The sequence below is a fragment of the Panicum hallii genome, chromosome 5 (genome assembly GCF_002211085.1).
Source record: "Panicum hallii strain FIL2 chromosome 5, PHallii_v3.1, whole genome shotgun sequence".
NCBI classification, from domain to species: Eukaryota; Viridiplantae; Streptophyta; class Magnoliopsida; order Poales; family Poaceae; genus Panicum; species Panicum hallii.
Window position 1 is genome coordinate 51,743,336 of NC_038046.1, and position 12,783 is coordinate 51,756,118.

Here is a 12,783-nt window from a genome sequence, read left to right on the forward strand (position 1 = left end):
GCGAGCTGAGGGAGGGGAGCCAGAACTGGTCAGGTTAGGGTTAAGATAATGGGCTTTGGTATTGTGGGCTGTTGGGCCGAATTTTGAAACTTTTACTATGCTTAATCGGGTCCGCGGGGAATCGACGACGGGGATGAAGTTCAGCCCATTTCATTTCTCGCGGGGATTAAATTTTTGGAGGCTATTCCCAGTCACATATGTGACTAGGATCTGATCCACCGGAGAAGGCCGGCCGATGGGCTCCCTTCTTCCTATCTTCTTCCTTCCGACGCCGTTCTCCTCTCCATATCTTTTTCCTCCCGCACCATCCCCTCCTACATAGCCCCAGCCGGCGGTTGCCACCCACCCACCCACCCACCCACCACCCACGGGCGCGCCACCGCAGCGCTGGCCTTCTTCTTGCCTCCGGCGGCGGCACTCCCGCGCCGTCTCGCCTCCGCCGCCGTCCGAACCGCTATCACCGCTGGACCGCCGCTGCCCCCGATCTTCCCTCTAGAGTCGCCAGCTATGGAAGCTGCCTCCACCCTAGGAAATCCGAAACCCTAAAACCGCCACCTTGACAACTACCACGCGCGGCGCCGACCTCGCCACCGGCAACTCCCCCCACCTCCCACCCCCAGCGGCCGCTCCAACCCCTCCCCCTCCCCTCCCCTACCTCGGCGGCGTGGCGACCGGTGGCGGCAGCGGTAAACGGTAGATGGGCCTTCTGTGACTGGTCCGTACGCAGTCGCGCGTGTGACTCTAATTATTCCTGTAAATTTTTACCAACCTCGTCCTCTAATGGAGAGCAGAAATAAGGAATGGCTCGCTCATCAGGCCATAGTGTCGGAACGTGCTGTGATTATATATCACGCAGGTTGCAAATCCTTTTTCCCATCGCCTGAAGAATTAATTATACGCATCTTGTACTGGTCCAACAACTTTTGGCCTACTATAATATACTAGTCCAACAACTTTTGGCTTGCTACGTGGATGTATAACTGTATATCACACCACACAGTCCTTCAAGTAGTGTGGCCCACGTATATATGACATGTGCTGCGTGGTTAGTGCACACCATTAATTTTAGCTTGCTACGTAGATGTACTCAGGCCACACGGTTGCCACACGGTCCTTCAGATAGTATGGTTCAGTGTGTTTCTTTTTTTTCTTCCCCGCGTGTGTTTTTTTATTTTCTTTTCCTTCCCTTCTTTTCCTTTTTTCAATCCTATTTCTTTCCTTTTCTTTCTTATAAGATTCTCTTGTTCTTTTCTATCTATTTTCTTCTTATGTTTATTTCTCTTATTCTTTTCTTCTCTTTCCTATTTCTATTTTCCTTTTTTTCCAGTCGTTTGTATCTATTTATTTATTTATTCTCTCTCTTTTGTTGTTTTCTGATTATAAATCTCATGTACGTAATCTTTGTTTGAATTTATAATTTATTATTTTTTAATTTTCATCAACCTGTTTATTTTTATATAATCAGATGTTAACAGACCTATACTTATTCGTTAAGTATCAAATTATTTGTTCACATTTAGTAGCGATTCATGTTCAGTGTATATCAATTTATTTGAATTGTAGGCTCATAAGTTGGGATGTGAAATAATTTCTTTCTTTATATGTTATTTAGCACGTGTACATATATTTATAAAAATAACCTTTTTGCAATGTAGATGTACTTGTTCTTATGTAAAATTATTTGTCTGTGTGTTTCGCAACGCAAAATCATTTGTTCTCTTCTCTAAATTGTTCGGTGATATTGACTCATTTATTCGTGATATTTATTTTCTATTATTTATCATATGCAATTAAATGTTTGTGATGATTAATATATTATTCGCACTACATTATTATTTGTTCGTCATGTTTAATTTATTTGTTCATGTTGTTAAAATATTTGTTTCCAGTAGCCGAAATTAATTTTTTAGTATTAAAAAATATTTTTTCAAAATATCGTACAAACATAGGCAAGTAGGGTCTTGTCTTAAAGATCTTGTCACGAGAAAGATAATGGTGCAACCTAAATTTAATCTGGATGTTTGGTTTAATAGTTATAGTATTTTTTTAAGTTTTGAATTTTCATGCATGTGGGTGATGTCAGCATCGTTATCCTCTTCTTCATGCACATAATTTTTCTCCTATTTAGCTGAAATTATCAGCCTTGCGCTTAACGTGGAACCGTTCCACAATTGAGCTGATGATGGTCTATTAATATTCAATGCGATGGTTCCTGCAGTCGTCACCTCAAGTGATGTACAGACTCACCCGTCGGTAGAAACACATATGCTAATATGGTGGGTATCATCATCATTGCTAAGGTTAAGATCACGATAGCCAGCACCGTGAAGGATGGCGGGAAGATTTTTTAGGAAGGATAATGGGTGGCATCAGGGGTGGACCTACGCCTAGGGCCACCCGGGCCGTGGCCCTAGTCGTGGCCCATTAACATCCACTGCCACCTTTAGTTTATGCTCAAAATCATACAGCCCAATCCATAAACTAGGGGAAGCAAACTGCACTCGTTCCCAGCAGGCAAAGGTTAGCAGCATGGGATAACTCTCGCGACGGCACTACCGCCCGCCTGATACTACCGTCGCTGCCAGCCAGGCTGGTTCGCATCGTTTGGCCACAATTTTGGCCCTAGTCTCCATGATTCCTGGGTCCACCCATTGGTGGTATATATGAAAATATTAAGAAGTGATAGGGATCGAAACTTTACTTGAAAGGATTTTGAACAAGTTGTTATCATATGGAATTTAATTATATCATGATATCATATGGAATTTAATTATATCGTGATGATATTTAAGCAGATAAGGTTATAAAATGCTTCACAGTATTACCCGTAGCAACGCACAAGCGTATTTCCTTGTATTATAACAAATTATACTAGCTAAAAAGTCTAATTCTACCTCAGCGTTAGAAAACATGCCCTATAACATTTCAAATCAGGTAGTGGAGCAAAAAATCACATTGATAAATATTTTATATGCTAGCCATCTACCAACTAACAGAAGTTATAAATAAAGTATTGGATGACCATACATAAGATATGTGGAATCTTTATTATCTGATCTTAAGAAATTATTATCTAAAGAGGGATGGAATGTAGTGAACCATTTCAGATAGAACCGACACCTAGAAAAACATAATTTAGAAGCTCCGTAGAATTGGAAGATTCGAAAGAATAATACACAATATATAAACATATATATATATTGATTTGTACATTTTACATATAAATACCTTATTTCTAAATTTAAATAACTATATCATAACCATGTAAAAATAATATTTATGTAATAATACACAAAATTCATAAGAAAAATACGCCCTACAACATTTCAAATTAGGTAGTGGAGCAAATAATCATATTGATAGATATTCGATATGCTAGCTATGTAACAACTAACACAAGCTATAAATAAAGTATTGGACGACTAAATACAAGACATATGAAATCTTTATTATCTAATTTTAAGAAGTTATTGTCTAAAAAGGGATGAAATGTAGTGAACCATACCAAACTTTTCAGATAGAATCAACACAAGAAAAAATAATCTAGAAGCTCTATAGAATCGGAAGATTTGAAGGAATAATACACATTATATACAACATATATACTGACTTGTATATTTTATATCTAAAATACTCTATTCCTCAATTTAAATGATCATATCATAACCACGTAAAAATAATATTTATGTAATTATACACAAAAGTCATAAGAAAAATAATCATTTAATTTGTGAAATAATTTATATTTCAATCTGGTCATAAAGACTTTTATTTAGAATCTGATGAAGTACAAAAATATTTTTAGAGGTCATGTACACCCAACTTTTAAAGCCTAGATCCACCACTGTGCAAACAAATGAGCAAGGGATGATTGTTACCAAGCAAAAGGAGTCTGCGCAGGCCTAACTTATCTCCGCCCCACGCAAGTCCGATGGTGGAAGGAGGAGCTGCTTTGAGGTGGGTGGCGACGACACGGTGATTTCTTGGAGACAGCTCGTGCTCCCTCGACGAGTGCCACCCCCCAAGTGCGAGACCTCCTTCCCACATTGAGCTGCTTCGAGTTTGGCTCGGTACCAACAACGCGTAGAGCCACGGATGTCGGAGTTGTGCACCACTGTCTTGCAGTGCTGCCGCGCCCTCAACCCTCAACGCAGCAGCCCTAGTGCGCGACATGGTGGAGGACTCGTCTAGAAGCTCGCTGCTAGCCTAGCCCTTTCATAACGATCCATGGGTCAGCCTTTCTCACAATCCACACATCCTTTACTTGTAGAGAGCCTATATGGGCCCATAAACAACTTCAGTCGAGTGCCTGTACGGCCCTCGGGTCTATGCATTCCATTACATTAAATAAATAGGAAAAAAAGAGTCGATTCTGCTTCTGTGTTTGTGTGTTTCGATGTAGCTAGTGAGTTTTAGGCCAAGCAGATGAATAGTTTTCAAAGCTTTGGGATAATGTTAAGCAATGGAGTGAAAAACTCTAGTGGTGGCGACCAATTAGCTTTTGGTAGTACTTCATGAAAAAGACATGTGAGTTGTGCATATTGAAGTTTAAGGCGCTGGTGCCATATTTGTGCTGCAAAGGGCAAACCCATATTTGAACCCTTTACGGTCCTATTGCGATGCATTAGACTGCCTCCAACAATGGGCAGGCAAATTGGCTATGCATTTCAACGTTTAGCTACCCCCCTGCAATTTGCTTGGCCAGCTAAAACCTTCTGCACCCAACAAAGCAGCTAAAATAGTTGTGGCCGTTGGCCCTATTTAATTTCACGCCAAAGAATGGACGCGTTTTGTTTTCCCGCTTCAACGTCAATTTTTACCCCGCGCGAGGCACACAACGACAGAACGCCTGGCTTCATCCTCCTCCCTGTTTTCTCGTCCAGGATTGCCGTGGAGCCCGTGGAGCGAGACCCATCCAAATCTGGGACTGATCGGTGGGCGCGTGAGGATTTTGGCAGCGTCAGGTGGTGGATTTGGTGAGTAACCCCCCTTCTTCGTCTGATGAGTCTGGTAGCTACGTGTGCCGTGAGGATTAGGGCTGCAAAATAAAAAACTGTTGCCGCATGTGAGAGAGAACAGCAGGTCCGTTGATATCATTATCTTAATACCGTGATAGGCAACTTTAACTGCCTTTTTTTTCCCATATGCACATGGAGAGCTTGAATTTAGCAAGTGAAAATGGCCGCTTATTACACTCCTTCCAGTTTTATTACACTCCTTTTTTGAAGTCTGTTTGTTTAATCGCACCTAGACACTCTCAGTTTGTTTAATACCATTGCTCTCGGATGTGTTTTGTTTGATAGTGATTGCAAATATGTGATACTTGCTTTTGGGAATTGGAATAAACTACATTTTAATGTGTACTTTAGCTAGTATCTTTATTTCTGTTTGCATGGTTAAACTGAAACATTCCTCCTTACTTTAACTGAACGCTTTGAACATAGCCCCAATTGCTTATGATTTCAGAAAAGCATTTTTGTTATCTGTGTACTAAAACTTTATGTCTAATCTATGTTGTTCAGACTTGTCAAACATGACAGCTTGGTCCTGCCTAAAAGACTCACATTTTAGGCAGAATAAACGGAAGAAAGATGAAAAATGCATGTTAACTTCAATTATCGCAGCTTTGGAACCTTCTAAACGTAGGAGGGGTGGTTCAGTTTCAGGACATAAATTTAAGCGTCGTGATAGAGAAGCAGCTTTTGCGCAAATTATGAGGGATTACTTTGTTGATAATCCTTTGTACAGCGAAGAGGACTTTCGGCGACGGTATGCAACTCTTCATTGTTGCCCCTTTTAATGTGTAACAATTCTATAAAATAATTGCTAATATATTGTCTTCTCATGCATAGATTTAGAATGAAGAAGTCGCTATTCCTTGACATGGTCCACAAGATTACCGAGAAGAATTCTTATTTTCGTCAACGCGAGAATGCTTGTGGGCACAAGGGCTTCCATCCCATACATAAATGTCTGGTGGCTATAAGGATGCTTGCATATGGCAGTCCAGCTGATTCGTTTGATGACATGTATCGTATGGCCGAGTCAATAGTTCTAGAGACCGTGAAGCAATTTGCAAGAACCATCATTTCTGTTTATGAGAGTGAATTTTTGCGGCCACCGACAAAAACTGAGCTTGACACCATTTTACAGGTCAATGAGGCTAGAGGCTTTCCTGGGATGATCGGCAGCATTGATTGTATGCATTGGGAATGGTCTAATTGTCCGACTGCATGGCATGGTCAGTTCAAGGGACGCAAAGGCAAACCGACCATAATCTTGGAGGCCGTTGCTACGCAGGACCTACGCATATGGCATGCATTTTTTGGATTGCCTGGCTCCCTTAACGACATCAATGTGCTCCATAGCTCTCCGGTGTTTGATGATCTTGCTGCTGGAGAGAGACCAAAAACTGAATTCCGTGTTAATGGAACCAAGTATGACATGTGTTATTATCTTGCTGACGGAATATACCCTGATTGGGCTACATTGGTAAAAACATATAGCGAGCCAGTTAGTCAAAAGGAAAGAATATATGCAAAGACACAGGAATCAGCAAGGAAGGATGTTGAACGCGCTTTTGGGGTGCTTCGGTCCAAATTCAGGATAATTTATAACCCTGCTAGGTTGTGGAGCCAAAGGGATCAAAATGACATCATGCGTGCATATGTTATTCTACACAACATGGTGATCGAAGATCAAAGAAATTTGTATAGTGATCACCGAGAGTTTGAGAGGTCTTCCAGACCCTCCAATTTCTCAAAATAGAGATGTGCCCGAAATTTCTGAATTGATTAAGTCATATTCCAGAATTCGTGACAAGGTTGTGTCTAATTCTTTGCAAAAAGATCTCATGGAACATATTTGGCAGCTGTATGGCAACGGTGCAGGACCTTTTGTAAATAGACAAGGCTTCTGTTGGTACATGGAAACACAGATCCTGGAGAACTACTTTTGTTGGTTCTGAGATGGAGTTCCTGGCGAACAGCAGCAGTCTCTTTTGTTAGCGAACAGCAGCGGTCTCTTTTGTTAGCGAACAGCAGCAGTCCCTTTTGTTAGCAAACAGCAGCAGTCTCTTTTGTTGGTAGTATAAGTTATAAATAGTTAGTGAACAGCAGCAGTTTCTTTTGTTGCTAAAGCTGCTTTGAATTATAATTGTACTGATGGACACCCAATGACATTCATGATATGATATCTAGTCTCAATGATATATATGATCCTATCCATAACTTGTCAGATATAAATAAGCACTCAATCACTGGTACATAATTCAATTTAGAGATGATATTATTATTGTACATAAGTCACAAACAGCTTACAAAGGATGGTCCAGATACACATCAGAAATTAAGTCTGATACACGTGCCACAAACTGGTGAAACAAGTTTGCGGAAATAGTTTTAAAACTCAAATATGTTCGTAGAAAAAATTACACAAACACAACTCTCATACAACAACTTAGGATTCACTAGTTGGGGGAGTGTTGATGCCTCTTCTCTTCATGATTTCCATCTATTTCTACTCGTACATCGCACGCAACGGTGGAGTCAACTTCTCAAGATCCTGTGACATGACTATAAGATCTGCATTCCACTGATTTAACTCATACTCCTCCTGTCGCAACTTGGAATCGGACTCCATTATTGCCCATTTCTTCTCCCAGGCAGCCCACTTCTTCTGCCAGTTCAGCTTCTGCAAATCGAGCCTCTCTCTTTCCATCTGGAACATTTCCTGCCTCAACTGATCTTCCGTCTCATCATTCTTCTCTCCTCTTTCATGCATTTTCTGTAACATTTCCACAGCTGTACTTGACGATGAGGTATAACCCATCATCCGGGATCTCTTCTTGGCGCTATCCCATCCTTCAGGTCGTTCAGGGAGTGCACTGCCGGTGTGCATAGTATTTATTTCTATTTTAGAGTCTTGGGAATGCTTTTGGTTAGCTTTTTGTTCCATGTTAGTTTCCGCCATCTTCTCATGCCACTTCAGCTCTCCTCGAAGAACCACCCAACAGTGATCGAATTGACATGGCTCTGTATCCTCATACATCCGAATGGAATCATTAATCTGTCCAAACAAAAAAAACATTCATTGATGCAAAAATCAAGAACAAAATGTGTAAAGATAGGACTCATGTATAAAATGGTGTACCCTATCCTGCTCATTCTTGCCACTTTCATTCCTCCTTTCAATTGCAGCATAGAAACCACAAAATTTGCTGACAGCCTTCTGTATTATGGTCCAGCGATTTTCTATGGAAATCTTAGTCCTACTGCTCGCTCCAATATTCTCAGTGAAGTGTTGTTGCATTCTTGCATACTACCCAGCAGCAGATTGGTTAGCTCCTATAATAGGATCTGTGCTAACATGCAGAAACGCTGAGCAAATTGCCCTATCTTCCTCGTTGGAAAATGCCTTTCCTTGCTGGGAAACCTTCTTCTTTTTCTTATTGTTTGCGACTGCACTCTTGTCGACTTCTTGAACCTCCGGGTCCTCAGTGGGGTGTTGATGAAATGATGCAGTAACAGCAAGGTTGACAGGCTGAATTGGTACACTCATGTTATGCATTGATCCAGAAAATGCACCAGTAAGATGGTACTGAAAATAAATTAAATTTGGATTAATGAAGCATAAAAATTACTGTAACAATAACCCAAAATAAATAAAGCAAACATACCTTCTCAAGTTCCTTCATGGTTGAGGCCCCGGGGAGCGACCACTCTTGGGAGTTGAACTTGTTATCCATCCTGAAATATTGGTGTATCATTAGTTAAACAAGTTTTTGTTTCTTAAAAAATTCTCTAACTTCATAACTGGGAGCAAGTGAATAAGATTTTATGATTATTTTGCCGTGAAAGAAACACTTTCAGGATCAGCTGTTATAGTAGGAAGGCGTTTTCCCTGATGCATGCAGGTTTCAGAAAAGATCTACGACTACTTGGGAGGCATTGAAGATATTAAAGAAAGCTCAGGTCTGTATGTTTGCTTAATTCATATTTGACTCAGATCATCACCATCTAATTTTTGTGTTCTAATTATGGGACCTTCTCACTCCTTTCACTAGGTTTGTACTGTAATTCCTACCGGCATGTAATCAACAGCTTGTATTCTGTGCACAATCAGACTTGCAGCTCGTTTATGATTTAGCTTTTTCAAAGAAACAGCAGGACATAGCAACCAAAGTGAGGTCGTAGCTAGGCACTAGCTACTACATCAGAACTGCAGTATAGAAAGAAATTAATCTAGATGGTGCTGGTGGCAAAATGCAATCTAGATCGGTATAGAAAGAAATCGAATCTGCAGGTGCAGCTTCGGCCAATACAAGAGCGGCGCCCCCGCGTGCTTGCCACCTGCACTAATCCTAAACCCAACTGCTAATCTGATAAAAACAGAGCAAGGGAAACATGGATTGAAGGCCATAGCCAGTTGAATCGTGGATCTCGCCCGCAATAGGACTTAACACCTACATCTACAGACCAGCCTTCATGGACGAGATGGGGATTCGGGAGGAGAAGATGGGAGAGCAGAGCCTCTGCGGCGCCATGCCCAGTGCCTGCCGTCAAGACCTCCTGGGAGACGGATCCATGGGAAAAGAGGAGGAAGGGAATTGGGGACGCACCTCGTCGCCGACAGAGCCGCGCCGCTGCAGAGCTTGTCCGGGGGAAGCACCTCGTCGCCGACGGAGCCGCGCCGCTGCAGAGCTTGTCTGCGTCGACCGTTTGAAGATGAGGTCTTGACGTTTGTGGACGGGGCAAATGCCTCGCATGCTCCCACCAGCCAGTTTGGCTGTTCTCTTTCTTCCCATGTATTTTGCCTGGCCTGAGGCTGTCTCCACCCATATCCTCCAAATCCCATCCTCTACATCCTTTATTTACAGAATTCTCTACAAGATTCTCTCCTCTATATTTCATTTCTCTCCAACAACGTTCTCTAAATCTCGTTCTCTATACATTAAACCCTATATTAGAAACGTATTTTGTTCCAAATTTTTGTACGTACGTATTTATCATACCTCAAACGCTATGGACATATTTTATTTTTATTTAATTCAGTGTTTGAAATGTAAAGAAAAAATAGAGAAGAGGAGAGAGAATCTCTATATATAGAGGAAACCTGTAACGTTCTCTATTTTAGAGGACCATTTAGAGAACGCTGCTGGAGTAATAGAGAATGGAATCTTCCTCTATATATAGAGTACAGGACGTTTTAGGGAACGCCGCTGGAGACAGTCTGAATACATGGCCCATTGGAGATGCTACAGTACCCGTCGGCCAGCTAAATTGCCTTTGCCTGTCCAAATACCTGGCCTGTTGGAGCCAGTCTTAGGTATAAAAATAGGTGATAATTTTTCCTTCAAATTCTAAAAAAATCATACACATTAAATACTTGCCAGGTAAAATTTTCCTGACACGTCAAGGACTTGAAAAGAAGAAAGAGGAAACTAATCCGGACATCCTAGCCATTGGAGTTTGCATGATACCGCACTATGGCATGAAGTAGTATCACTTGAAGTAAACACTTTGTAGTTGATTTGGAAGTCCTGATAAAACAACATGATATAATGCACTAGAAGTACTTGTATTGTGATATGAATTTATTGCCCCTAGCCTGACGTAGCAGTCTTTGATATAGCACCATAATACTATCTTTTGGGAGTGGTCTTATACTAGTTAGTATATGTTGCCGGTTAATGTCACTGCTAAATTACTATGGCAACTTTGATCGCTCTTTTTTTATTCCTAGAAAAAAGTTCATAGATACATAAAAAATGTGCAATAACAGTAAAGCACTACTATGTTTCAGGATGGTGTATTTGTAGGGAAATTTCACGCATTTGTTATTTTTAATAGAAAAGGACATATGGTAAAATTGCTCCCGCACATTGTCAGTGACAATTAAACGGAAACGGATATTAGTATGTATACTTTAGAGTTTGTTTTGGGATCAAAGAAAGCTCGTAGCACCATCTGCATTTTCATGATCGACGTGTACACATCTTTAGTTCTGGTAAAATGGAATGATGTCGCAAATAACACCCTGAAATACCTGCCTGAATTTGCTGCATGTCACATTCGAGATCCCCTCCTCCATTTCCACCAGGGACGGTGCACTGCTCTGCTCCGGCTCTACCCATTTACGGTCAACGCCACACCATCAGTCCTACACCTACGCCCTGAGGGCAACATGGCCCACCACTTGACCCCACATTCCCACCGATCCCTGTTCCGTGTAATGGTGTCCAGCTTGCTCGCGTCGCATCGCAAAAGAAGCATACAATCATAGGAACCCTACTCCTGTGTTCCCGACTCCCGAGCATATCCTATTTGAGCACCGGTAGAATAAGGGTGTGTTCGTAAATTTTAAACCCATCACATCAAAAAGAATCTTATCATTTAGAAGTATTAAATAAAATCTAATTATAAAACTTTTTGCACAGATGGATGCTAATTCACGAGACAAATTTAATGAGCCTAATTAATCCATAATTTGCCATAGTGATGCTACAGTAATCATCCGCTAATCATGGGCTAATATACCTCATTAGATTCGTCTCGCGAATTAGGCCTGAGGTTCTGCAATTAGTTTTATAATTAGACTTTATTTAATACTTCTAAATGATAAGATTCTCTTTAATGTAACCTCTCTAATCCCCAGGAAACGAACACACCCTAACGAAAAAGGCAATCATTCGAGCTCGCTGATGAGAACTGAATCGCAGGCGACGCAGCGGCAGGATTAAATTTAAATCGGGAGAAAGAATGTTTTTATAGGACGCGAAATTCGTCCCAGGTCAGCAAATATTTTAAATAGCTGGAAAACTTAATTGCTCCTATTAGAATTTCTTTTAAATAGCCATTGGAATCTTGATGATTGGAATGGATTCGTGAGGAAAATTATCACGAATTCTTGATGTTGCTACTAAACACAGCAAGAGAACAATCCGGGCTAGTCAATGCAGTCTCCATATTGGACTGGACTACTGAATACAGCTGATTCCCGCAGGGAGCTACAAGGGAAGGGATGGACGAGTCAAGGTCGGCAAGCAAAGCTGCTACGAGTCAGGCAAACGTCGTTGTGAGCATGCACATTCACGGAACAGCTTTGCTTGCAGCATGCGAATTGCAAGTACTCCTCCCCAGCATCGGGTTTCAGCAGAGAAAGCAGCGGTGGCTGGCAGAAGGAAAAGAACACGGCCGCCTTGCAGGGGCGGTTCAGAATTTGGAACGTGGGTATTCAAAATTTCAAGGTATAAAATTTGTTTTGTCAGCGCAAAATACATATTAATAGCACATAATTGAGTAATGATAATATAAATCATTCATAATTTGAAATTATTGAATATATAGATAACAATTGTACTAAATGGTCAACATATCAAAGTGGGAACATCTGAAATAAATAGAGAATAAAATTATAAAATAACAAATGATATTTGTCGGAGGAATTCTCCAGCCGGGTGGCGGAAAGCACCCGCCTAATCCTAGTTAAGGATGGGTTTGGAGGGGACTCAGGAGCGCTCGATCGGTGGACCGATGAACGCAGGAAGGACACGCAGATTTAGAGTGGTTCGGGCCGCCGTAGCGTAATACCCTACGTCCACTTTGGTGTTGTATTGGCTGCGTGAGCCTGAATGGAAAGCAGTCTAAGCTTGTGTGTGTGCAACCTGGAACTTGGAACGTCTAGTGTGAGTGTTTTTGTTTCTGTGTTCTAACGAGTGCATTCTCCCTTTTATAGTCCAAGAGGAGTGCTTACACTGAGCGGAATCCCGACATGTGGGTCCGG

The 12,783-nt window shown here is 41.3% G+C and overlaps 1 pseudogene; it reads right to left on the reverse strand.

Annotated features, from left to right (window-relative positions):
• Positions 1-7,259: 7,259 nt before the first annotated feature.
• LOC112892749 lies at positions 7,260-9,855 on the reverse strand (annotated as a pseudogene).
• Positions 9,856-12,783: the final 2,928 nt, after the last annotated feature.